Genomic DNA, 27,743 nt, shown 5'->3' on the forward strand with positions numbered 1-27,743 from the left:
AGATCAATTCCTCTGTGAAAATGAAAGTGAGGAATGCTGGAAAGACCCTTTCAAAGAAGTGCAATATACTCCCTTCCCCATTTGTTTTCCAACTGATTGTTTTTTGTTGAAAAACATTGCTTTGTAAATGGCATAATGCTTTAAAGAGTAGTAGACTTGGCATCAATGTCATTTGTAGGAGTTTTTAGGTCCATTATGGAGTTTGAGGTATGGATGAAGATTACAAACTTCCACCCCTGTTAGTTAGGAAGACGTACATTTGTGTCAGGCTTTTTTTTTTTTTTTAAAGGGAGAATTGGATTATCCCAAGGATCCTATTGCCTGGATTCCTTCTCTTCCATGAATTCTTTCTCTTGAATTATTTCTTTTTCAAATTTGTTTCAAAAGTCATGTTCCACATCACAAAAGAAGGCTAAGTCTGTAAAAAAAATCAATGAGAGACATTTTTGTCTTAACGCTAACATCAGCCTAGGATGGAGCCCTGTTTCCACCTCTACTGACTGGACCACATGAAAGCTTTTGACTTTGTTTCTGCCTCCAAGCTGGCAGATCTACTAAAATGCTAAGGCATAAAGGGTCCAAACAAATAACAGAGTATTTCCTACATACAGGGAAAATGCTGTTTTAGACTCATAGCAGCATCAATACAGACTCCTGGTCATTCTCCTACTGCTTCTTAGTTATATTTTAAATTGTCTGCTCTTATACTCTCAGCATTTTTGCCAGTCAGTGGTTTCACTGGCCCCATCAGGCTGCTGTATTTATGAATAAGCAACTACCTACTGAGATGTGCTAATGGAAAATGAGTATAAAGAGTGTGTTCAACCTCCCTGTCCCAGGAAGGGAAGGAAGGCCAGGAAGATGCACCAGGCACAAAGACTTCTTATAATTTCTTTTCTCAAATAGCTATAGAATTACAGTTTTCAAATAAAAAGCACATTAGTATTGAAATCATCACATCCCTATGCATTTTTGATGATCTGTTAATTCATACCATATAGTCTGACCTCTTCCTTATTAACTAAATTTTTCATTTCACATTCAGTAATGTTTCTCTGGCCACCACTTAATGAATTAGCCACAGATTATGATGTCAGTGACATTCTTGTGTCCAAAAAGCTTCACAGGTGATGTAAAAAATGCAGTCAAGTTCTAGCAAGAATTAATTGATTTTAAATAACATCACGCCATTTGACAGGAGAGGCTTGAATAAGTGATCTTTCCAGAGAACATGTGAAGCTCAGACAAGTAAGTCAGAGGCAATTTTATGAGTCCTAACAGTGTGAGGTCCAAACTCCAAAGGATCTTTCCATTCCTGGACCATAGTACAATGCTGTGGTTTCTTTTCTTCCACATTATACCCATTTTTTAGTTCTGCTTAGAGATCCTCCTGGCTTCCAGGGATAAGTGTTTAGGTGAGCTGTTCCTTTAGATTAAAGAAGTGTGTTTTATGAATTCTACCTTTCATTGAACTGCCTGTAATATGTGCAGCTGCTGGATTCATCTTTGAATTCTAGCAAGCAAGACCATGAGGAAGGCAGGAGTCTTGAGGAGTTATTCTGTTCACGTTTGGGTTTCTGTGAAGGCAAAAACTAATGTTCCTTGATCTCTGTATGGTTCTTCATATACTCTGTCCTTGTCGTATTTAAGTGTTTCAAAATCACTTCTCATGTAAGATAATCTAACTTTATCTTCTGTAAGCATCTGCTTCTCTCCTTTGTTTGAAAAGGGCTGATCGAAGCACAAAGAATGTGCTTAGCCCAGATGCTCTTTTTTCAGATGGTTAAAATGAAGTGAAATCCATCCTTCTTGTCTAAATTAATTCTTTTTCTCTAAATCCAAGTTTCTGTCCCTTTCCTCCTTTTTACAGAGTCCACTTCCTGAGCCATTAAAAGACAATTTAATTAATGATACTCATTGTTAGTGCTTAGTCTAGTGTTGCAGTGGGAGGAATTTTGTGCAAGAGTTGAAGGAGAAATAGGTTTATGTAAATGTTTTATCTGCTGTTGATTTTACTTAGCAACTGGTGGGGCTGTGCTTAGAGGAGATGTTGCGTAACTGAACTTGTCCCTAAGACTGTAGAACTTATGGATGTGTCTCTTCATCCAAGTTGTCCAGCAGTGTGGACATGACCTTCCCTTGTTCTTTTGTGTTGCAATGTAACTTGATAAGAGGCAGGACTTGCCACATTGGCTAGTTCAGAGGTCAATTAAATCATTATTCAGTCTGTAATTGACTGAAGACAATGATGGGAAGCAGTGAAATAAATAAATCCATCATCCAAGAATTTAATGTTTGGGAATCTTCCACTAGGGAGGAGTTTTTGACACCCCATCTGTCAGACACATGGTGGCGTTGGACGTTAAATGTTCTGTGCTGCCTTCTCACATCAGCTCCTGTACTTGGTGGTGATTGGGGCCTGGGAGGTCCATGGGATGGACATGTCAGAAATAAGTTCCCGGACTCTGTTGTTCCACAAAGATCTTTTCCAGGTTCCTCAAAAATAGTGCTAGAGAGAGGCACAACAGAAAGTACTGTACTAACCAAGAAGTCTCTCTTTTTCAGACTTCATATATCTCTGGAGCCATGAGCAGCTCTAAATTTTCTGGATTGTCTCCCTTATTGATTATTGCTAGTTGAAAAAATGACAAGTGTGCCTGTTCCTGATTAGGAAAGGATTGTGTGCCTGTAATGGTCAGGGATCTGTCACAAATGTCCACAGAAATCACCTTGGGCACAGTCTCAGCAGGTGTGAACATTCCAACTCCATGTCAACTTTTTAAATACATTCCAGCTATTAAGATGAAGTGCATGATTGCTGACTGGAAATAAAGACTCAAAGGCAGGAGAGAATGTGAAAACAGAGTATTACAAATTCAAAAAACAGTGTCAGGATCCTTCCCATTATTTACCACCATCTAGGCAGTATGGAGACTGGCTAGGATTTGATCTAATGCACATTAATGTCAGTAGCTATCTTTCCAGTGCCTTGAATTATATTGTTTCTGAGCAGAATATAAGATAAAAAATCCCATGTCAGGTAACGTGCACCCTTAGAGTGCCATTCTCCAAAGCAGTTGTCTTGAGAGTAAAGCCTGCACACAGAAATTGCTCCCTTGGGCCATAAACAGGGCATAAATGGACAACAGATTGGCAGCAGATGTACAAACCTGTGTGAAGCCAGGATCAGTGTGATGTTTCATTGGATCTTGTTCTGATGATTGCACTAGTTGGCATTTTAGGATGATGGAATATACATTTCTCAGTGGCAGAGCTGTTTTCTTCAGAGCAATTTTCCCATCTGTGTCTCTGCCAGCCCAGCTAGCAATGCAAACAGAGCAAGATAGATTTGCTGAATGAATGTGCTCCTCATCAACTTCACAAGTTTCAAGAGGAAGCAGTAAATATGCTTTAATTGCGTATTGTGTTTCAATTATTGCAGTAAACCCATTTAAAGCAAATATAGTGTTGCTGTGCTGAAAGCCTTCAGCCTGTGTTTGCCCAATGTCAGTGGCAGCCAACTGTATTTCGTTAACTTCTAACACTCAGTGCATTTTTCACTGTTTTGACTGTGCTGCTTGTTCCTGCCTTGTTCACTTGCTTGCAGTAATCTCTGGGATCAAAATGGCAACAAGATCCAAACTTAACAGCTTTGTCCTTTTTTACTGACAGTAGCACAGCAAGGAACATCATTTGGGTATCTGCTGAGGAAAAGCAAATTTCTTTGGGATCATTCTCTTCCAGGTGTTCAGAAAAACACATTTAGGCAATGGACACTTTACTCAGTGAATGACTCCCACTGCAGTTCAGGGGGATGCTGAGGCAGAGATGTAAATCCAAACCAATACAGGACACGGCTGCACTGTCACCCATAAGCAAGAAGGACTTTCACACTGAACTAAGCAAATAGAGGTAGGCAGGAGAAAAAACCTGGGCAGGTGGCTCTTCCAAATTCCCCATTTTATCCTGTATGTCACAATTCTTACCAATCCCAGATACTGGACTTACGGACCTGATGGTCATACTGACCAGTTTGCTGATCATGAACAGATGGGGCAGAAACAAATCAGGACAGTACTACCTTTCCTCTGCTTTGGAGAACTTAGGGAATAATAAAATCACCACTTCTTCTCAAATGCTTAATCTTATACATTGGCTGGTAGCCAAAAAAAAGGGGGCTTCTTTAAGTGCCTGTGTTAACACCACAGTGATTTCTATGGGCAGTGTGGATGTCCCTTCTGACTCTGTGTCATCTCTCGTGCAAGGTGACACTACAGGTGAACCAAAGCCAAGGCCAGCTGGGGGCCATACCTAGAGAGGCAACAAAGTGGAGTCAGCTTTGCTCTCAACATAGCATAGCTTCTCACAGCCTTTCTCCAGTTGTCTAAAGCATGGTTTTACATCCAAAAAATGTGAGTATGAGTGGCTTAATTATATATAAACCAGATGGCGTATATTTTTACAGTCTAAAATTATACCACTCCCCAAAAGTGTCTGAGAAATGGAAAGAAATAGATTATGAGGAGCTGTATTAGTAATTCATTTGTCACTAAAAATAAAATAGAAATTAGAGACCAGGAATGCTATTACATTTGAAATGAAGTAGAGAATTTTTGCCAAAGCTTTCACTGTGTATTTGCTTATTTTCTTGTCATTCCTATGCCTCAATTGAGTTTCCAGAGCATCACTGATGTAATTTTTTATTGAAGATGTGCCAACTAGCTCTACGGTCATTGGGACAGTGGGGAATTCTGAGCATTCACCAGCAGCCCAGAGTCTAAACACTCTTGTTTTCTGTGTGTGTGTTCGCCTGATAAATTCAAAGCAGACACAGTCTGTCTGATTTTCCCAAGCAGGCCTCTATATATGAGAACCAGAAAGCAAAATGAACCCCAAGCAAGGAGCAGACCTTGTCTGGAGAACTTTCATATGCGTCCAGATTACAGACTTGTTTATCTAGGTTAGGTTTTTTTTTTGGTTGGAACAGCTGTCTGATGTGGAACTTGCCCCTCCTACAGCAGAGATCATGCCATGATACGGAATAAAACCAAACAAAAGCAAATAATTAAGGAGAGAAAGAAAATTCCTTGTAAACCAGGGTAAGGAATAAATGGGAGTTAAGTTCAAAGCTATGTAAAGTGATTTGCATAAACTACAATTTGGTTAAACATGTTTGTTGGTTCCACAGAGAGTTCAGCTCAGCTAACTGATAGGTTTGTGTGATACCATGGATAGCTTTCAACATTGCATTTAAGGTATTTATTTAGTCAAAGAAACCAGACCCTTCTGATCTCCCACAGGGTTTTTCTACCTTCATTCACAGAATGATCCTGCTGGTGATCCCTTTCAGACTGATCTCTTTTAGCAGCATTATACTGAATCAAAAATCTAACTAAATTCAGAATTTAGACATCAGGAAATGATATATTTTTAAAAATCTAATCATGAAAACAAAACGAAAATCTGTCCTCAACCACCTTTCTGAAAATGAGAAGATGGGGAAAACTAAGAGGTCAAAGAATGCCTATCAGATGCCATGAGACACCGAGTGGAGCAGAACACCTTCAGCAAGTCCATGCTTGACCTGTTCCTAGGAAGTAGGACACCAGACTGTGCACCATTAATGTCCTCACCCAAAGCAGCTTAGCTGGAATGTCATCTCTGAGAGGAGGATGAGAAAAAGGGAACAGGGATGAGTACAGTTAACTTGGGACTCTCCAAAGCAGAGACAGAGAAGCTGAAGGTCAATAAAAAAGATGAATTCTTCTTCTCTGTGCTTGTGGTAGGGCAAAAATGGTTCCATCTGAATGTTTCTAAGGGATTTGAAAAATCTTTTTTCAGATCATGTAGGTGACAGGACTTTTACCACTTCCTGGAAAATCGGTATAATTTAATTTTTTGAAGCCCCTTGAGGCTTGTGAGGGATATGTTGTAGGTATTAATAATGATAATAATGCTAGACTTATGTAAATTTTAACCTTTCAGGCAGTACCTCTTCAAAGACTTTTTTCTTCTTCTGCAAAGTGACATCTTTAGAAAATTTAATGAAATAGGCTAAAATAATTTGTTTTAGAGTTTTGGATTAATCTGGAACTTCTGGACGGAGAGTTATGGGCCAAATTTGGCAGTCCATGTATGAAGTAATCTCCTATAGATTCAAAGGACCTTAGCATAAAGAGATGAACAGTTCTCATTAAAGTTTTCTTCAGCATCAGAAAGTTCACTCAGACAGTGTCTATGACTGCTTCTGTTTTCTTTCTGCGAATGTTTGCTGCAGTGAGGTTTCATTCACAGAAATATTCATGAAAAGAAGGCATGAGAGATATCTGCAGGTGTGTATGTGGGGATGTGCTTGTGTGTGCTTGGAATGTTTACACTGGAAGCTTTGACATAGGCACCTTGAAGGTGTAGGGTAGACAAAAGGAAATCCACCTTGGGAACACATGCAACGATGTGGGGCCTCTGTGCCTGAGCCAGTAGCTGCTGGAGGTTTTGTCTGCACAGCAGGAGTTGGGAAAACTTTCCAGATCCTGGATAAAAAAAAGCATTTTTCAAGGCTTTGTGTTGCGATGAGCCACGGATATTCGCAATCATCACCCTTCCAAAATTTGGTTCCCATGCGAAGGGAATGCTGCAGGCTGGAAGGGGCACACAGCACATCTGTTAGCTCCTAACCTGGGAAGCAGAGCCTATCGTGGGCTCCTGGTACAATACATCATTATCTAACCCAGGCTCTTTATTCTCCTGGTAAATCTTCCTAGCCCTACTAATGCCAAGCCGTTTCCAGGGATTCTCTAGAGTAAAAAGATGTTACTTCAAACTTTTCATTAGAAGTGCACATTCATAAAAACTAAAAGGATTATTTAAAAAAAACCCAACAACAGCATTTTTATTTTATTAATGGAATATAGAATGAGCCTTGAACCACCTCTCCTGTAAGGAAAATGATGCAAAATCTCTGAGTTTTCACCCTCAGGATTCCCTCGTGGGTTTGTCTGTGTTTTACCCAGAGAGGGCTGGTTTTTCCCCACAGTCTCTATGGAAAAGTCTGTGCCGCCTAAGCATAAACCTGGCAGATTTCCCAGGAATCCTCTGGAGTAAGTGCCAAGCAGAACAGCTGGGCTTTTACCTTTACTCTGAGCCCACAAACCTTGAGCCCTGCGCCTGCACATGCCTCTGCTCCCAGCTGGAGCAGCATGGGAGTGTCTGGGTAAGAGCTCTGGGCTGTGCACAACACAGGCAATATTTCCTCCCATTGATCAAAAAGTTTCAGTATCAAGTGATGCACATAAAAATTGCTTTATTAAAGACTCTCATTCAACAAAGTTTCTAAAAGTTTTTCTCAATTTTTCAGTAGCTAGACTGCAAATATATATATGTCCCAAACAAACTGTACTGTCTTATTTCTTACATATGATATATTTCATTGTTATGTTTCTGAAAAACTTGTCTCCATTTTATTCTGAGTCTCAGCAGCTACATGACGATTTCAGGGACTCTGATTCACAGAGTAAAACCAACAACTTCAGTGAAATGACAATGAACCATATGTGTGTACATATGCAACCAGTATATTTGCATAAACATGCAGCTTATGGATTGTTTCTATTAGACCTCTTTTTCCACACTCAACAGCAGAGCACAATTCTTCATCAAAAATACAATTTTTCAAAAGCATGGACTAAAAGAAACAGATTGTTAATGTAATTAATCAGACTAATTCTCTAAGAACACATTTTGTTGTCTCCTTGAATATTTATTTCTTACTGCTAATTAAGCAAATCTTTCTAAAGAATTCACCAGAAAACAGACACATTATGTAAAAGAGATAACTCTCTTGGGCTTTCAATTACTGTTTTGTAATAATTGTATTGTATTAATTTTTTGAATGTTGATGCCTTGGAAGCCAAGACCTTGTTTTCTCTGTACAACCCAATACAGCTAACACTGGATGTGCCCCTGCTCTTGGTCTCATCCTTCCAAATATGTACCTATCACAGGCATAGAGATTCAGTTCAATATTTTTTTCTGATGCTAGACTCCAGATATCCTCTTTCTCAGTGACTGTGAAGTGGCAATCCATCAACTCCCACTGGCTCCTGTTACACAGGGTGCAGCCTCTGTACAGTGACTTCCTATAGCAGTTCCTTCTATTCTTCCCACTCTGTTACAGCTCCAGCTTACCTCAGATTTTCCTTCACTGTTTTCTTTTGAAGATCTTGATGTTGTCTACATCATGGGTTAGGAGTTCTTCTCTAATTTTACTCAGTCCGTTCACCTCCTGCCCATATCTTTAGATAAACACCGTCCTTACTTGCTTTTAATCTTCTCCTGCCTTTCATACTTAGTGAAACAGATGCAATTTGGACTCTCTCATCCATGTTGTTTCCTTCACTGGTATAGTTGCACAACTTTGAGGTAGGAAGCTCACTCTGTATTGAATAATTCTGTTGAGGATGTCAAGGGATCTCTGTGTGTATTTGAGATGAACCTGACTTGGACTTCATCAGTCTTTTCTTGAATGTAGAATGATTCAAAGTGGAGATGAAAGAAAGTGGGACCAGAAATGTAATCCATCACAACAGGTGGGATTACAAAGCTTGGTCCTGTTTCTAGTTTTCTAACCATGTACTAATTGCCTCACCCAGTCCCCTGTTCCTGGTGCTGTATTGTCTCCTCGGTCTCCTGCAGGAACTTCTTCATGTTCACTTCTTTCTCCATTTCTCATACCACTTCTCTTTCTGTTTTTCTCTGGACATTTTGATAGTTGAATTAATATATTTTAATTCAAAATTACCCTAAATTTGGCCCAAATCCTCTGCCCACGTAGCTCAGAGTGAGCCTGCTGGAGTCAGTAGCACTATTGTTGTCAGCAAAAGACCTGTATTTTTAAATTTTATTGCCCTTGAAGGATATATATGTTTATTCACACAGTTTCTGACCTCAGGACAAATATGTCTAAGATTCTGAGGAAATGGAATGTCCTAATCTGTTCACTGGCTTTAAAATTCTTGGAGAATATCACAACCTAAAATTTCTGATTTCTTTCTTTAGTTGCCATTTCATCCACCTTGCTTTGGGCTCCTATAAGTTCTGCTGATGAAAGCCAAACTTTTAGCTGCTCTCTTACTACACTTATGGAATGCCTTTAGCTTGAACGCTTAGCAGTGGTTTCAGCCTTTTTAGATCCCTAAAAATATCCTTTCTTTTTCAATGCCCTGTACTATTGTTTGCTTATATTAGTGTAGTTGTCATAGTCATTGCATCATCCCTGCATGCTGCAGTTCCTAAAAACCCATAGGAAGCAGAAAAAATAAAACTGATGGAAAAAAACCACAGCACAAGGACATCTGCCAGCTGCTACAACGAGGTGTAGGGAAAAATTGACTGTATAAGTCAAAATGAAAAAAAAGTATGATGTTAATATTGTTACATGAGGTCTTTTCCAAAAAAGGTCAGATTTTATTTTAGCTTTTATGATTTTTAATACTTAAAACTTCTAAAGGAACTGATAATGGTTTTCTGCAAGACTTCATAAAGTTCATATGAAATTAATAGTTAGATATCCTGTACTTCTTTGTGTCCCACATTTACCCTTTAGTTTAGCTAGAAGTTTTAGCTTTGGAAATAGTCAACGATCACAACAATACACATGTATTTCAGGCAAACAAGGTAATCCTGAAAAAAGGTTCTACTCTTATTCTCAGTGATGGTGGAACTTTGATACATATATTTTAATACATATATTCAGATATGTGCATAAGGGTGGCAACTGGCAGAAGAAATGAAGGGAATTTCCTCGATTTTATTTGTGACTCGGACATTCAGATGTTTGCTATTAAAGTTGTTTTATTTTATTCTTTTTACTTCTTGTGTAGCTGTCACTCCTTGTCTGGAAATCTTAGGACTGACTGCCGTATAAATACATAATAATAATAATAATAATAATAATAATAATAATAATTTTCTTCAGTGCCTGATGAAGCTTTTGTTAGTTACAAATTATGGGAGACCTTTAATCAAATGCCCTAACAAATGAAGCCCATTATGTCATTTAAAGACACGCTGCCTTGCTTCTGCAAATATAAACACTGGCATGGTTTTTTTCCCAAAGCCATTAAGCTGTCATATGTGTTTTCTGCCTTTCTGTGCTGCTTGTCAAGCTTTTTGTATATCTATATCTTGGAGAGCAGCGACAATGAGAACGGAAGCACAGGAAGGAGGCCTGGCAGTTTAATGAGGCCTGGGTAACCTATGCCTCACCAAGGGGATCCCGGGCACTTTCATCTGAGTCTGTCCTTCCCCTGCCTGCCCCCGAGACCAGGGCACAGTCTGAGCACACTTTGGTTGTGAACACATCCTCAAGGCAAGAATGAGCCAAAAGGTGACATTAGTGGGGCAAGAAATAGATATACCTCTATACCTATATGCTTTCCTCGTGTAAACAGAGATAGGAGGTATTTGCAAATTGAAAGGGGTCAAATCTTACCAGTTCTTGTCCTCCTCACATCTGAAGAGTAGTGCTGGGATTGAACTTTTCACTACACACAAGATTTCTTCTGGAAGGAACAAGTTAGTTTATTCAATGATGAAGTAATGTATGTTTAGTGTAGGTGGCAAGGATGCCAAGACCTAAAACTGAGCCAGTCAAATAAAGTATTTGACAGAAATAGACACATCCTTTGAACCATGTGTTTTCCATCTGTGTTGGTACTGTAGTTTAACTAAGGAGATACTCTTCCAACACAAAAGGTCTGCCTCAAATCTGTCAGTAGCAATCTTTCAGTTAAATCCATTGATCACTGTGTTTGGACCCAGGCACTGGGCTGTAGCTGTAGCTTAACTTCCAGATTAAGAAACGGCCAATCACAGTCCAGGTGCTTGTGTGATTCGCTCACTGAGTATACAAGAAATCATTAGAAATGGCTTGCAGAATAGTTCAGTTCCTGGACCTGAAGCTGCAGACATAAAATATCTGGATGGATAATAAAATACTCATTGAAATGCATTAAAATTACACAAAAGTTAGATGGTCATTTTTTTTCTTGAGCATACTGTGCCACATAAAATCCCTGTATGTAATCACTATTATAGCTCTAGTAATGTAGCTTATTTTGCCATGTGAAGCCTTCTGTTGAGATGCTGCAGAGAGGCGCATCACACAACTACATCTGCCTATTCTGTATGTTAAATAAATGGTCTTTCAGCTCCAGGGTGTTTGATGCCTGTAATTATATTTGATAACAGTGAATAATCTATTTTATTATTAATAGGTTTTCAATTGGGGAGGCTCCACAGGCTCTGCACTTGAGTTTCCTGACCTTCTAGTTTGCAGACAACTGAATCCTGTATCATATTGACTGTAAGGAAGGGCCCTTGGTGTCCTTTTTCTGATTTAAGGAGCATGAAAGAATGATTACTCCTTGAAACACTGTGCTGTTTAGAGATGCCTTTACTGCCTTTGTGAGCCAACCTGACTATTAGTGTTGTTTTTTGGCTTTTTTGCTGTTTTTTTTTGTTTTTTGTTTTGTTTTGTTTTGTTGGGTTTTTTAAATGTTCAGAAGATTTCATTTAGAAAAGGAAGGCAGAGATGTTAAGAAAGGTTTGCACTGATAGACCCTGGTTTCTGTGCCACTGGAGCCAGCTGCAGCAGCAATGCTAACTCCCACTCCAGACCTTTGTGCCTGTTGATCAGGCTTGCCAGCTCCTTGGGTAATGTCTTTTCCTGTTTTAAAGAATTTAATGTACTATCAAGGGATTGGTACCACAGTTGGAAAAATGAACAGGCAGCAACAGAAAAACATCTATCCAAGATTTTCCAAAATTGCTGTTGAGACTGAAATCCTCACGTCTGGGGAACTCAGAGTGAGACACTTCAAATTTCCAAGCCAGCTCGACACCCATGTGTCAGCCAATATCACCAATGCTATAAAAGTTTTTCTGTAAACCTCTGTCCACTTTGGAGCTAATACAGGCACAATTTTTCAGAGGTAAGTAAATCTATGTTCCACTGTTAATTAGTAAACTGACAAAGGCAAAACACCATTTGAGATGTAAGTTCCTAAACTTCAAAGACACTCTTGAAGCTCTTAACATGGTCAATGCAAAAATCAAACTTACAACTGATAACAGTCACAATCCACTTTTGTACGCACATGCAAGTTCCACAGTATATCAGTATATAGTCAATATATAATAAAGCAAATATTTGTCAGCACAGGAGTTCAGACTTTAATCCAGTTTAAATGACAGAAGAGGTGCTGAGCCCCTGGTTCTTTCATTCCTGGAACATACTGTCCCTGTGCCTCATGGGAGGCCTGTAAAAAACAGATGCATTTGTGAAGAAGAGTACAAATAATATCACTGGGACTTGTTGAATTCCATGATCAAAGTTTTCTGCACTCTATCATTAAGGAGACTATAGCTGTGGGTTAGATAAATGGGACAAGAATTACTTTGACCATTTTATGATCCGTAAAGCTAGACATCCAGCTATTTCAAAAGTACCTGGAAATTTTCCATGCCTCAGCTTGTGTTTGCTCAGTTTGGGGTACTTTATGTTGAAACATGCCATCAGGTGAGAAGTGCAGCTGAGTGAGAGCTGATAGCACTGGGCATCTGGGGCATCAGAGTCAACCTCAAGGGTCTGCATTCCATCAGCCCAGCCTGCAAGGCACAGCCTGGTGAGCTTTGTAATCATACATTGTATGGCTCGTCCTAGGTGGGTGCCCAACAGGCAGACTTGGCAGTCTGTGGGATTCCCTACAACCATTGGCTTTTGGATCCAGTACAAAGCATTGCTTTTTCCATATAAATCCCATCACCCCACTGTGCACAGATGCACAGAGCCGTCTTGGAGCAGCTGCAGCTTCTCCACATACGAGCTGTGTGTAACCGTAGCTATTTGTTTCCCAAATGTCATGGTTACTCCCTTCCAGGAAATGTAGAACAACTCTTAAATCTTTGCCATGATCAAGTGGTAAACACCATCGTCAAACCTCATGAATATTCACATCAGAATAATTCAACTGAAGTCCCAAGGGACCAGGGAGCCAATTGAAAGCTCATATACACAGTTGTCTGGTTAAATGATGGGTCTGAACAATACTTCACCATCCAAATGACTCAACATGACATGTAAATAATTGCTCTTGATTGCAACATGCACCAAAGGTTTAGTTATTGATTCTTTAGCTTGCCTGTCATCGTTGGCTAAATATTATAGGAAGCTGTCAAAGCAGATTTTGTAGAGTGTGTCAGTGCATATGTAGGTGCAAAAGAGCCCAGGTTTTGGCTTCCTTCAATAAGACAGACTAAAATTGGGTTTTTGCAAAATAAGTGCAATTTGAGTTGCTTCTGAATGCATGAAATTACTAAAAACCAATTTTGTTACAACTTTAATTAGAGTTGCATGACTGTTCTCATATATCAATACTGACTGTTTTTGTTTAATTAGTCAGTAAATCCTAGTCTGCCAAAGATACTGGATTAGGGTATGATCTGGTCATTAACGAAGTTGAGATTGACATCATCAAAGAACACTTCTATTTAATTTTTAATTAAAGATTAAAAAGACTTTCCTCCCTTGTATGAACTGCATTTATTTTTGTTTTTCAATACATGGTACAATAGGAATACATAATTTGTGAACATGCAAATAACATTCTGGGAAGCATCTACATTTAAAGGCACAGCACATACACATTTCCCTGTGCAATATTCATGCAAATTAATTCAGTGAAAAATTCAGTGCACATTGCAATACGTATCTTACCTTCAGGCAGAATTATACTGCTGCCATATCTTTTCTTTGTTTCTGTTTCTTCTAACAACTTGGATTTTTTCTCATTTTCTGTCTCAGTTAGAGGGTGACAGACTTCATTCAAAAATAAAGAGCTAGCAACTCAGTCTATTTTGTTGTCTCCTCTTTAAGGATTTTTTTGACAAAGCTCTCAGAAGGGGCAGGAAAAATATGTGGTATGATTTTTCCCTTGGAATTTTCTCTACATCACAACTGCTTCTCTACAGTACTGTAGAGACTACCTGCCTACACTGTAAAGAAAGCCTAGATGACTCAGAATAGCCACATTAACTTCCAGAAAGCAAGAGAGAAATGCTGTGGATGTCACCACTTAAACGCCTCCATTTCATGGTGGTGTGTGTGGTTTTCTATCATCCAAATGGCCCAACACATTTGTAAGTAAACCAGAAAAAATAACTGTGTAGAAAGATAAGGGCTTAAGAAATAAAAGGCAACAAGCCAGAAACAAACCATTCTATTGTAAGCAAAATCTGCCTTAGACACAGTTGTCCACTATGGTTATATCCCTTTCTCCACTCAGGTCTGTAGCTCTAAAGCAGTAAAAAGAAGATTTATTTTTATCAGCCCCTATGTGTCATGGCTCAAAGTGGACCATAAAAGAGGCTCCTCAGTCTAAAGATTCAGTGTAAATATATATTTTCCTAGCAAAATACATGTTACAATAGCACTGCCAGTGGTACAGGCTATCTTTTATAACCAGTTATTATATTTGCCTAAAAATGCATGTTGAGGTTAATCAAAACAATTTCTGAATGGTTTAAAAAGAAGTAATGTCATGTGACATTTTATTTTGTCCTTTTGTAGAGATTTGCTACAGCAAATGACAGAGTGGGTTTGAGTCTATTGGTAAATACCATACACCATATTTACACCATGCATAAAAAAGGGTAAGTAGTAATTTCCTTATAATCTCACACCTCTGTGAGTGTCAAAGGGGTCACAAAAAAAGGGAGAGTCAAACTCACTGCTCCAGATTCAGCTTTTGTAAGTTGTAGTGCTTAGTTCAGATGTTTCCTGGGTAGCCAAGGATGAGAGACACTTATCAAGAGAACTTGTCTCAGGAGGTTTCTATTTCTCCTTTTACAGGAAGCCTTCCAACATAAACACCCAGATGTTCAACATAAGAGAGATGGATGTCTGCCTTGGCGATTTAGATAACTAACTTGGCGATTCAGCTAACTAACTTGGCGATTCCTTAGCTAACTTATCTTCAAAGTCTTAAAATGTTTCGCCCTCCATTAACACCACCTCATCACCTCTGGCTTGCTAAATTAAAGCTACTGGTTGAGTGATAATCCACTCCTGCCATCACAGAAAGGTTGTCTTCAGCCATTTTGCAATAAGCAATCAAAAATCCTCTGTTAACTGTACATCCCCTCTATCTGATTTATATGTGTAGCACACCTCAACCATCAGGCTGCATATTTGTTATGTATTGCCCCAGAGCAGCGTCTCGCTTCCTCTCTCCTCACACTCGGTCAGTTTGCACATCTGCTAAGAACTCAGTGCGCAGAAGTAATTAAGTACACCTTACATCGTGTTACATGCTGGAGGTTGTGCTGCTGGAGAAGGGAAGAGAGACACAACATTTCAACAAATTGTTGAGTCCATTCTATGACCTGCACTCATCAATATTGCCATGACTTCTACAGTCATTTTTAAAGGCATTTCACAATATTTAAAATAACACTATTTAGCAAAGAGGCTTTATAAATTGTAGTATTTTTCAGAATATCATTTGGCAGATATGAGTTAGACGTGGAAATTGTAATACTTTGTTCTGAGTTGAGTCTGGTTTAACTTTATCACCATCACAGGCACAGATTGCACAGCTGCTGTCTATCCAGTACAATTTGTTCTATCGCTCATCTTTACTTTTAAAAAGTGAGGCAACTCATTGACTCTAAACAGACAAACATAATGCAACTGAGATATTATGAAAGACTTATCATAAGCATATCACAGCTTGAAAGGGATGGTTTTCTCCTTTGCTTATTTTCTTTTTTGCATCCAGGTAGATTTGAATGACTGTAGTTAAATTGTAGAGCTAAAATATATTCTCCTTTTAAATTATGCTACAGGAATTTTTTCTTTTCTACCCCTGTGTCATCAGATACACCTGGACTCTTTTTTCAGCTTTTCACATATGACAATAATCAGTTGATAACTTTATGCTAATTTCCTAGTGAAAATGGACCAGATGTCTACAATATATTAAACAAACCTTGGTTCCTTATTTTGTTTGGAGCTCACACTTCTATTGCAAATATCTATGGCAAACTGTCCTCATGGACCAATCTATCATTTTAAAGAGAGGACCAAAGAAAATAGATTAATCAAAAGGCCTGCAGTTATTGTCTCCCCTGTTAGCTCCAATTCATATATCATTAGAGAAAAAAGCCTGTCAGCACTGTGGGATGTTATCTCTTTGGAAAAAATAATCTTCAGCATAATAATTCATTTTTTTTTTAAATCTGATAACAACACACAGTATTAAAATATTGGCTTTCCTAACATTTCTATAAAGGAAAGCCAAGACAAGCAGTACAATACAGCACTTTCATACATCAAAAATATTTTGCCTAAGCAAGGCTGCAACGCTTGCATGCAGTGCTGATAGTTTTGTACAGCTCTGTTCATTTTAATGTAATGTCAGGACAAGCACGATATAGACTACCCCAAGGGCTCTGATAAAGTGCAACCAAAACGGTAAAATTTAGGAGGAGGAGCACAGAAAATAGCTTTGGAGCAGCCTTGGCATTGAATTTCAATCATTTTTGCCATAAGTGCATTTTCACTAGACACTTGATCTAAGCCCTTTGAAGTCACTGGCAAGAGAAATGGTCTTTGTTTCATGTAGCATTTTCATTAACATGAAAGAATACACATTTTTAAAATGAAGAAGTTTCTGGCTCTTTGTTAGAAGAACTAGGTAGGAAATGCTGGACTTTCAGCTGAGTGCAACACACATGCCTCCTTTCAGCTAGATCCATCTCAGTTAACCTCAGGCACCAAATGAACTGCACTCCAAGCATATCTGTGCAGGGTAACTTAACTGCTGCTTCAGTAACTCCACCCAACTTTTCAAGTTATTTGGGATGAAGGTCTACACCACCTCCAGCAACGGGATGACTATTTTCCATCTTCATGCCATTTTCTTCACAAGTAGTGAACAGATTTGTCCAGCGTTTTCCAGAGCTATTTGGGATTTTGGGCGGCTTTTTAAGTACAGGAAAATTTTGGACAGCCTGTTCTATTTCTATTATGTCCCCAGTAAGGGTCTGGGGTTTTTTTCTGGCCAACGGAACATGCTTTAGCTCTCTCAAGCTTGGTTTTTACTGCAGTGTTTTTCATTTTTATGACACCTGCTCTTCCTTTTGCTGACATTACTGCTGGGTTGCTTTAAACATAGTGATCTTTCACCCATGTGCCATCTCATATAGAAGGTTACCTCCTATGGCAGTCTTTGCTTTCATTTTGGATATTACCAGGTTATAAACTACCATTAGCCTGCTCCCAGCACTGCCAGATGCCTGGCATTTCTCTAGAGAGAGGCTCAGTTTACATAGAAACACATTTGTAAACAGGCTGATACTTTTAAGGTTTAGACCAAGGGTTCTATGGAGAATTCTGGCCTCTTGACTGAATGGCTCGTGTAATGGTTTTGGTGTTACAATTAGAATTTTTGCCCTTAATAAATCTTCCCTCAGTAATCAGTAGTGGGAACTTATTTTTTACCTGTTTCCTACTAAATAGTGCAACTCTCCAAGGTATTTGTTGCTATGACTACTATTGCACCATTCCCTCCCTTTGAAGGAGTATTACGAAGTCCAGCATTGTTTCATATCTTTGCAGCCTCTCTAATCCCATTTTTTCTCAAGCAGAATTCTGCATTTCAGTAATCTGTGGGATAGCATAGAGTTCACTCTCTTTTCAGTGTTCCACCAAGCTCCATTGCCTTTTAGCCATTGTAGAACTGCTAGAACAAAACCCATAGAGAAAATTCTATCTCCTCCAGTCAAGAGACAGAAAATGTGTGATGCCAGATGCTGCATTCGCATTTCCCTGTTGCTTTTGATTGTGTGCATTGTGAACTGGCAACTATGACATCCCACATTTGACCGTCATTGGTCCAAACCCAGTTTTATAGTGCATCTTCCCTAAAATGGATGCTTGTCACTGGTGGTGCACTCATTCCACAGTTCAGATGCAAATCAAATTGGTTGTTGATGCAACTGTTTAGCTGTCCATAGCAAGTATTGGCATACTTTTCAGCAGTATAGGTAGCTTGCCTCTTCTTTCTCTAGAAACCATCCTGAGAATTCCATTGTCTTTCTTTCTTAGCTGATATATTATCTGCCCCTGTTTCCCAATTTTTTTTTGCACTGCTGGTACAATTTGGGTGTTTGAGTTTTCCCATTTATTCTGTTTTCCCATTTATTCTGTTGTGTTAATGGACTTTTACACTCCCACCCAGCCCAACTTTCCTCAGTGTGTGACCTTGATTGCTATAGGATTCTCTGCCACCCTAAGTGCACGACCCAGTTTACCTTATTTTCTGGATACATTTGCTTTCCCTGTCATCCTCAGGCTTTTTTCTAGAGTAAGATCAGTGTCTCAGTTCTCTGTGCTATATGTAGGCAGAGATCCTCCAGCGATCTTGTCTCTAATGAGGACAACTTTTATATTCCCGAAACTGCATGATATCCTTTGAAGTCCTTTGTAAAACTTATTGAGATGTGGTATTGAAGAGTGCTGTGAAGGGTGCTTTGAGCTCTCCTCTTGTTCTCCTGTTGAGTGATGGGGATTTTCACTCAGTCAATGATCATGTTTCAGTTCGGAGGTTGGTAAAATCCAGCTGAGGATGTGATGTGTTAACTTCTTAAACTATTTTCACTTGCTCATTTGTGATGGTCTGTCCTTCCCCTTCAGTTTTTACAACTGTGGTACTATCTGCTATTATGTCTAACTACAAAATTACATTCACTTCTTATTCTTTCCCTCCCATGAGGTAGTGAAACAAAAGTTCTACTTTTATTTTCTTATTTTAATCCCCCTAGGCTGTCCTCTATACAGACTGGATTCTTCTTTCCAATACTCTAAAGCTTTTGTTATACTATTTTGCCTGAAGTTTTTCATTCCCATTGATCTGGATTCTTACTTTGTCCCTTTTCTAGGTACTATTTTGCTCATCTGCTCATCACCTGCATTTTTCTGCTGGTCATGTAGCTAATCACCTGCCAAGTGCAGATGCTGGGCAATAACATGTGGTGGGTTCTTGCTTCTAAACCCAAGGTGGCTTTTTACTGCATGTTTCCTGTATCTGCAGCTACCATTCTCACCTGCACAGACTGGCTTCTTGGGACACCCTTTAAGACAAATAACCTTCTGCACCTTCTATTTGTCTCTGAAAGGCCAATGCAGGTTACTGGAAACCAACTCTAGGACTGAAATGGAAACATGTTTGAAGGACTCCAATTTTAAGAAAAGTTCTTTGCTTATTTCACCTTGCAACTCTCCTGTTTTAGCAATAAACACAAAGCTATATGACAACTATTCTTCATATATCCTAAATGAGCTTATGCGTTTTATCCAGGAAAAAGTGATGAATTGTCCATATCATGGAGATGGGTTGTAATTGGTACTGTGGGCTTGTTTTCAGTCTCTGTGGGGAAGGGAGAGGGGGGGAAGCAAAATCAAAAAAAGCAAAGATTGAAGACATTTTCAGGCTGCTTCAGCCTTCTACATACTGGGCAGCTTCTTTTGCTCATCTTTTCATCTGTGGGAGGGATGCAAATTGGGAATCTGAACAGTTTCTCTCAGAGAGAGCAGTGCAGGATGTGAAAGAATAGCTGCAGCCCTCTGCCTGCAGCCCTTCTGCTCATCACAGCCCCTCTCTCTCCAGGGTTCAACTCTGGCATTTTCCCTCTTTGAAGAAATAACAAGAACTTCACAGTTCAGATTTTGGTCAATCTGTAGCTGGAAGCATGTGATATCCAGGGGTTTATCTTTTTCTTTTAATACAAAACAATAAATTGGCTTCAATTCATTCATAACTAGCCTCAGGTTTAATCAAAAGACTCAACCCTTTTGACAAAACATGGGCTGGATACCACATCTGTAGGAAAAGCTGCAAACAGCTGAATTTTACTGTGCTTCAGGTTTCCTAATAAACATTTCACATTGCTCTAAAGCAGACTTCACATGAGTTGAAGGCATCATCCTGAATAAAGGTTAAGGGGAAAGAGATTATATGACAAGCTTTGCTACCTCCTGCCATTTCTATTTCTGTTTGTATTCAAAGGCTAGGAAGAAAGGAATAAATGATATAGTAAGACCATATGGTTTCTAAAAGGAATCTTTTTAGAAAATAATGTATTAGTTAAATAGTACTGCATCTGGCCAAAATGACATTATTATAATATCATCCCTTACCATTACTAGCACAGCTGAATCAATAATGTGGATAGCATAAAGAAAAAACTAGTTACAATGCCACTATAAATTCTGCAGAAATTATTGTAGCAATTTTCTAGTGTTTGGAATAAGCTTCCTAAACCTCTCAACCATTTCAGCAGATTGTTTCCCCCATGCAACAATTCTGTTAAAAGTATCACTTGCTTGTGGCAATATTTTTTAGCTGGTAGGCACAAGTCAGGGGAATTTGCATCCCATGGAAATATAGCTATGTCAGGAAAAGGTCACTTTTGCCTGCAACTTCTATCTATTGGCTTAGAGTATCCTAATAGATTTGATCTTGTTTTTCTAGTTAACTGGGTCAAATCTGCATTGTGTGACAGGTCTTAACTTACAGGAATTAGCAAAGAACAACTGAAATTAAAAAGAGTAACATCATTTAACTGTAGCTGAGTTAAATTCCTTGTTTTCAGCTAAGTGCTATTTCATTTCCATTCTGTATGCCACAGTGAATAAAATTTGGAACATATTAAAATTAATTTCCTGAATATATTTTGTCTGTAAAGTTAGACTGAAAATATAGTAATTCTTTCCAACACTTCTTGCTGTTAATTAACGTGCCCATAGCTCAAAGAAATAGTATTTTGCTGCATTTACTTCTTGTGTAGATAAATGCCAAATACAAAGGATTAAATAATACTCAGTTCCAAAAAAAATAATGTTTTTAGATCTGTAAAGAAACTGATTTTCTTTATGAGATTGTATTGGGCTGGTTCAACTAATGGCAGTACACACTGGCCAATAGCTAATTGTGGACTGAAAAGAATGAGAAGATTTTCAGCTAGAGAAGAGCTCCACCCAACTCCCTGTGCTTCAGTGGAGCTGCAAATGCTCAGCACCTGTTTCATCAGGCCAACAGATGGTCACAATTTAAAGAGACACATAGGCAAAACAACCTTCATTTACTTCAGGCTCTCATGATGTTCACATTTCTGTGCTTGCCTTAAAAGTTTTGTGGATGAAGAAATTATGTGTTATATAAAAGAAGCAATGTATTCTTAACAGATCAGAACACACAGATTCACTACGCTTGTCATGGGCCTCGTTAAAAATCTGTTGAAACTGATAGATTCCCAGGGGCTTTAACTTAACTTGGATCATGGTTTACAGAGAGATCCAGCTTTAGTACTGGTCTGGTTGAAGATGTCCCTCATCATTGCAGAGGGGGTAGACTAGATGATATTTAAAGGTCCTTTCCAAACCAAACTATTTTATGTTTCCATAATATTGGTCCTTTTGGTCTGTGGGTTTCATGAGACTGATGTTTTTTGTTGAAATACCAGCTGATGTCTGGGTCCCAACCTCCTTCTGCTTGGCTGTGATCCTACAGTGTATACAGCATTCAGGCGATCTAACCTAAAAGCAACAGCAGTTGGTTTTTGCTTTATTTGTTTTTGTTGTTTGGCGGGTTCTTGTTGTTTGGGGATTTTTTTAAAGATCTATTTCCTGATCTCCATCACAATGCACATACAAGAACACTGTCCAGTAAAAGAGCTGGAATAAGTAAAATAGAAACAGCCAGGAGTAGAGATCAGCTGGAAACAAAACCAACTATAATAGTCTTTCACTGTGATTCCCAGTTTCTGAATGCAAGTAATTTATTCAGAAGTACAAACTTTACTCAGAGAGGTGATTCTATCTACTGACATATGGCTATCCCATAATGATATACAAATACCATATTTTCCATTTCTTTATTTCAAGCCATGAGTAATTATTTAGATTATAACATCTGAAATCTAAATCAGGGATATCTATTGCACAGTTATCTGTGGAGCTTAGAAGACATAACTCTTAAGAATAAAAGTCCTACCTATAATTCAGCTGAACGTGGGCCATCATGAATTGTCAAGGTTGAGTTCTTCTTGCTTCTTTCATGATGTTTAATTGACATGACTTTTGACATTGTGGTAAGATATACTCATATTTTGAGACTGAAACAAAAAGGACAGTGGATCTAGAGGGTGGAGGAAAAGCCCTCCAGTGGAGCAAGACTCAGGATTCATTACACTCTATAAACAGTGACATTTCCGGATCAGCAGCGCAGGAATGTTAGGGCATATCATATATTTGTCTGTTGACATGAAAGATTAGACCCAACAATCATATTAAAGAACTGTCAGTGCCACAGTTCTCTGTTAGGCATGGATATAAGAATATAATTGTTTCTTTTCTTACACATTTCCTCGTAAGCCATCCATCTGAACACAGCAGAAAGATTCAAACAGACATTTTTCCCCAATAAAATATAAACACATAAGTAAACAATACAGTGTTCCACATTGTTTGATACTGATTTGTTTTGGTACTAGTGGGAATTCATGTTTGAGAAAGAGTATTGAAAAGCTTTCTTGTACTCTCGAAGTCAAATAAATAGTCTCTTCACCTCAGGCAAGGGAGTTATATTGGTGAAATGACACGTTATACAGCAGGACAGATCTCTGCTTGCTTTACAAGACATCCTGGGAGTCCCAGTCAAGATAAGGATCTAGATACTGGTATGATCTGCCCTGGGTCAGAGACAGCAGGGCACAACCCACAAGGGTCAGAGCTGGTGGAAAGGAGGTGTCTGAGGGTGTTTCAGGAAGTCTGCTTGTCTAATTAGAGATTTTCTGTCATGATGTCCAATGGCTGTTGCAAAAGGGAAAGGAAAAGGGTTTCACTTCCACTGATGGAGGAGGGAAAAGGACTGGTCGGCATGAGAAGACTTGCGAAAATGTCTGAACTGAAGGAAAACATAAGACTCCTTCAAGGGAAGGGCATCTACATTTTCCCTTAGGGACTAAAGAAACACCTTTGACAGATATTAGGAAAATAGGGTCCACTGAAGCAGAGGCTAAGATGTCTCAAGGATATCACTGCACAGGTGATGTTCCCACAAACATAAATTTGACAGAAGGAGTCAATATTTAAAATGCCTTTTTTTTTTTGGTTTGGGTTTTGTTTTGTTTTGCTTTTTGTTTTGGTTTTTTTGTTGTTGTTGTTTTTGTTTTGCTTTGTTTGTTGGGGGTTTTTGTGATGAAAGCTGTGACTTACTGCTTTTTAAAATACAATTTTATAATTCTTTAGAAGCTAGCAGTTGTGGATATCTTGGCCACTATTGCACAGACACAAATTAAATTTCTACATGAGTTGCTTGGTGGAAAAGGACCTGGGAGAGCTGATCAACAGCAGCTGAACATGAGCCAACATGTGCCCAAGTTGCCAAGAAGGCCAATGGCATCCTGGCTTGTATCAGAAACAGAATGGCCAGCAGGACCAGGGAAGTGATTTTTCCTCTGTACCCAGCACTGGTGGCAGCACACCTCAAATACTGTGCTCAGTTTTGTGCCACTCACTTCAAGAAGGACATTGAGGTGCTGGAGCATGTCCAGAGAAGGGCAACGGACCTGGGAAAGAGTCTAGAGAGTCAGTCACATGAGGAGCAGATGAGGGAACACTGGAACAGGCTCCCCATGGAAGGGGTCACACAACCAAGCCTGAGCTCAAGCAGGGCTCAGATAACACTCTCAGAAACATGGTGGGTTTCTTCAGGTGTCCTGTGCAGGGCCAGGAATTGGATGTGACGATCCTGATGGATCCTTTCCAACTCAGCATGTTCTATGATTCTATAATTCTATGTTTAGCCTGGAGAAAAGGAGGCTCAGCGGGGACCTTATCACTCTCTACAACTCCCTGAAAGGAGGTTGTGGCCAGGTGGGGCTTGGTCTCTTCTCCCAGGCAACTAGAGACAGGACAAGAGGCAAGGGCTTCAAGCTGTGCCAGGGAAGGTTCAGGTTTGATATCAGGAGCAATTTCTTCACAGAAAGGGTGGATAAGGACTGGAATGGACTATTCAGGAAATTGGTGAAGTCAAAATCCCCAGAAGTGTTCAAGAAACTATTGGATGTGGCACTTAGTGCTGTGGTTTAGTCGATGAGATGATGTTCCATCAAAGGTTGGACCCAATGACCATGGAGGTCGTTTACAACCTTAATGATTCTATGAGCCCATGATTCTGTGTTTGCCAATTTGGTACTGCGATAACAGGGACATCTGTCTTTTAAAAACATAGTTATTAAAGATGGGTACCATTCCAGTGCTGTGTGAGACTAAAAGTGACACGGTATTTTCCTATGAGAGGATCTCGATGAGCTTCCTAATGAGAGGTTCTTAGTGAATCCTGAACCTTAGCAGGTAGCCTACAGCCATCTCTTGGCTAAATTCTCCTTGTGGTTTTCAGTTAAAATTATCTTTCAGCTTTGCTCATACTCAGACGAGTCAGGTGTTAAACTGAGGTTAACTTCTGAATTGTTTTACACTGGCACAGAATTGGTATAGAGTATCTGTGAGGACTTAATAGATGCCCTTTTAAAAGAGATCATAATGATAATAGAGATCCTGTGTAGACCAGGAAACCTATAGCAATGTTTCCTTCTTGTCACATGTGCACCCAGAAAAACACTTAGTTCCCTTTATGAAAGGAATCAAACATTTTGATTCTAGTCATAGTAAAACTAAAAAGTGCTGTAGAAACCTAAGGTACTAATAAACAATAACTACTGAGTCTATCAGGGATTACAACACAATTGAGGAAGCTGTAAATGGATCTTTTCAAGATTGAGATACAATATCTGCTAAGTTAGTAAGAAATAAAGTCATGTTGACTTCAGTATGTATGGGATCAGACTGTGGATATTTGATCAATGAGTCCTCAATGCTAGAAAATGTTATAAACATAACAGGCAAGTGAGGCACTGATCAAGTGGTCTCCCTGAAAGCTTGCTCTCACCTTTGGGACCCCACCATTTCCAGCAGAGCTATTGCAATTTACCAATTGGACAATATTTCTTCTTTTCTCTAGGTTTGCATCTGTCATGTGCTTGTCCATGAAAGAAGTTTTTTTCACATTTGAAAGGTTAGAAATCGTCTCCTTCAAGATATTCCCAGACCTTTTCTCATCCTGATTAGATTATCGGATAAGAATATTTCATAAGGACAGAGGGAGTGCTATGACCAGCTATTGTGATGCTATGAATAATAAAGGAGAAATAATATTTATTCTGTATTTCCTGCATAGACCTTAAATATTACTCCTCCGATAATTCTTGCAAACATGTCTCTACTCACTCCTTTCTTGTATGACTTTCAAGGAGAGGCAGAAGGCTAAAATATATCTTCCATAAGTTATGTCTAGTGCATGTAGACACAATAAAGAAGTATCTCTACTCATGTCATATGTGTTAAGAAGGAATTTCACCCAGGAAGATGTTTCTAACAAAATAATTTTATTTATTAAAATATGCCTTCCAAGTCAATAATTTTTTTTTCTTCATCATTGATGGTTGAAATTATTCCAATTCGCTGTACTCACTTGTACATCAATTTAGTAAAAGGATATATTGGTTCCTGTCCTGCCTGGCCTTTTATTGAAGTAAAATTAAACAATTTCAGGATTCAATTATTAATACCTTCCATCTATAAACCACATCTTCATCTATAAACCATATTGACATTCAGTCTAGACATCTCAAGAGGGGATTCACTTCATGAATATCAATAAACAGGTTGTAAGGAGACTGGGAATATTAAATTATTTCAAAGCGTTTGACAGTTGACAATGTTAATACAATAATTAAAAGCTCACATCCCTTAAAAAAAAAAAAAAAAAAAGCTGCTCAGCATTTCCATGTAGAAAGCAGCAAAGTCCTTAGAAGGTGAAAATCAGCACTGCTGGGCTCTTAGTACTGGATCCGTATGAATTTCCAGCAACCCCCACAGTACCTTCACAAATAAGGAAATCTTTTTTGCTCCAAGGATGGCTTTAAGACCTGCCTTAACCTCAATTTTTGACCAATATGGCATTAACTTTTTAGCCAGAAGGTGGTAAAAAAATCATCTGAAAGTGCAAACCCTATCCTGCCTTAGACCACTGCTTGCAAAAGGAAGCAGCAGATAGCCTAAGACACGGCAGACCTGGCTCCCCACCTGCGAAACAGTTTGCAAGCACTGAGTTGGAGATAAAATGGTAAAAATTCACAGTAGAGTGTTTCTGCCTCTCTCAGTGCAGCTTGTGTAAAGCTTCCCTGGGTAGGAATCCATCAACTCAGAAAAATCTAATGATGAAAGACAGCAGATTTTTGTCAGGCATTTGTCTTAGCAATGACCTTCTGTGAGAAAATAGAACAATTGACCACTGGAACACAAATCATGTCAGAAACTTCTTCGAAATTGCTTCTTGAGGTGGCTGGAACCTGATATCAATACTCCATGTGTGTGAAAATAAGGAAATAAAAAGAAAAAGAAGTAGCATTTAGAGTTCTCAAAAATAAAAAGCTAATGCAGTAAATATAACGCAGTCCTGTGTGGTAGTATCACACCATGTTTTAGTTTATTTTACTAAGATACCACTAGCTTAACATGTATATAGATTTGCTTGTGTAATGGACTGCTGAGTTGATCACTCAGTGATTCCTTTCCCCTACTTCTTGGATTGGAGGAAGGCTAAAAATTTGGTTGTAATTTTGAGATAGGAACTGGGCAATGTGCTGGTTTTGGTTGGGGTAGAGTCAATTTTGTCCATAGCAGCTGGTATGGAACTGTGTTTTGGATTTGTGCTGGAAACAGTTGATAACGCAGGGATGTTTAGTCAATGCTGAGCAACACTGACACAGAGTCAAGGCCTTTTCTGCTCCTCATCATCACTTTTCTCTGCAAGGAGGCTGGAGGTACACAAGGACTTGGGAGGGGACACAGCCAGAACAGTTGGCCCCAGCTGGCAAAAGGGATGTATCCATAAGGGTGTGTTGATCTGCTGGAGATTAGGAAGGACCTGCAGAGGGTTCTGAACAAGCAGAGATGATAGGCTGAGGCCAGTGGTATAAAGTTCAACAAGATGAAGTGCTGGGTCCTGCACTTGGATCACAATAGCCCCAGGCAGCACTACAGGCTGGGGGCAGAGTGGCTGGAAAAACTCCCAGAGGAAAAGGTCCTTTGAGTGCTGGTCAAAAGTGGCTGAACATGAGACAGCGTGTCTCAGACATCAGACACATGAGTGTGGGCCCAGGTGGTCAAGAAGGCCAATGGCACCTGGCCTGTATCAGAACTAATGTGGCCTGCAGGACCAGGGCAGTGATAGCCCCCTGTACTCAGCAGCGGGTGGGTGCACCTTGAATCTGTGTCCAGTTCTTGGTCCCTCATTAAAAGAAAGGCATTGAGGGGCTGGAGCAAGTCCAGAGAAGGGCAATGGAACTGGGGAAGGGTCTGGAGCACAAGTCTGATGAGGACCACCACAATTCCACCTCCCCATCAGCAACTTCAGGACTGCCGATACAGAGCCCAACCCAACCAACTTCAAAGCCTGGACTCTGCCCAGATCCCTGTTGATGAAGTTACTCTGTCCTGCAAATGAGGGATGTCTCTCCCCGATCCAGCCAAGAAGTTGCACTCTTTCAAGAGTAAAACC

At 39.3% G+C, this 27,743-nt stretch overlaps 1 long non-coding RNA gene across 2 annotated transcripts in view; it reads left to right on the top strand.

Moving 5' to 3' along the window:
• Window positions 1–25,339, top strand: part of LOC108449596 — a 151,994-nt gene extending 126,655 nt beyond the window's left edge. For both annotated transcript variants that reach the window (XR_001865821.1, XR_001865820.1), the window contains exons 5-6: window positions 14,627–14,709; window positions 25,143–25,339. This is a non-coding gene — a long non-coding RNA (uncharacterized LOC108449596). The remainder of the gene's footprint in view (window positions 1–14,626; window positions 14,710–25,142) is intronic.
• Window positions 25,340–27,743: the final 2,404 nt, after the last annotated feature.

Source organism: Corvus brachyrhynchos, unplaced genomic scaffold (assembly GCF_000691975.1).
Source record: "Corvus brachyrhynchos isolate BGI_N302 unplaced genomic scaffold, ASM69197v1 scaffold28, whole genome shotgun sequence".
Taxonomy (NCBI): Eukaryota; Metazoa; Chordata; class Aves; order Passeriformes; family Corvidae; genus Corvus; species Corvus brachyrhynchos.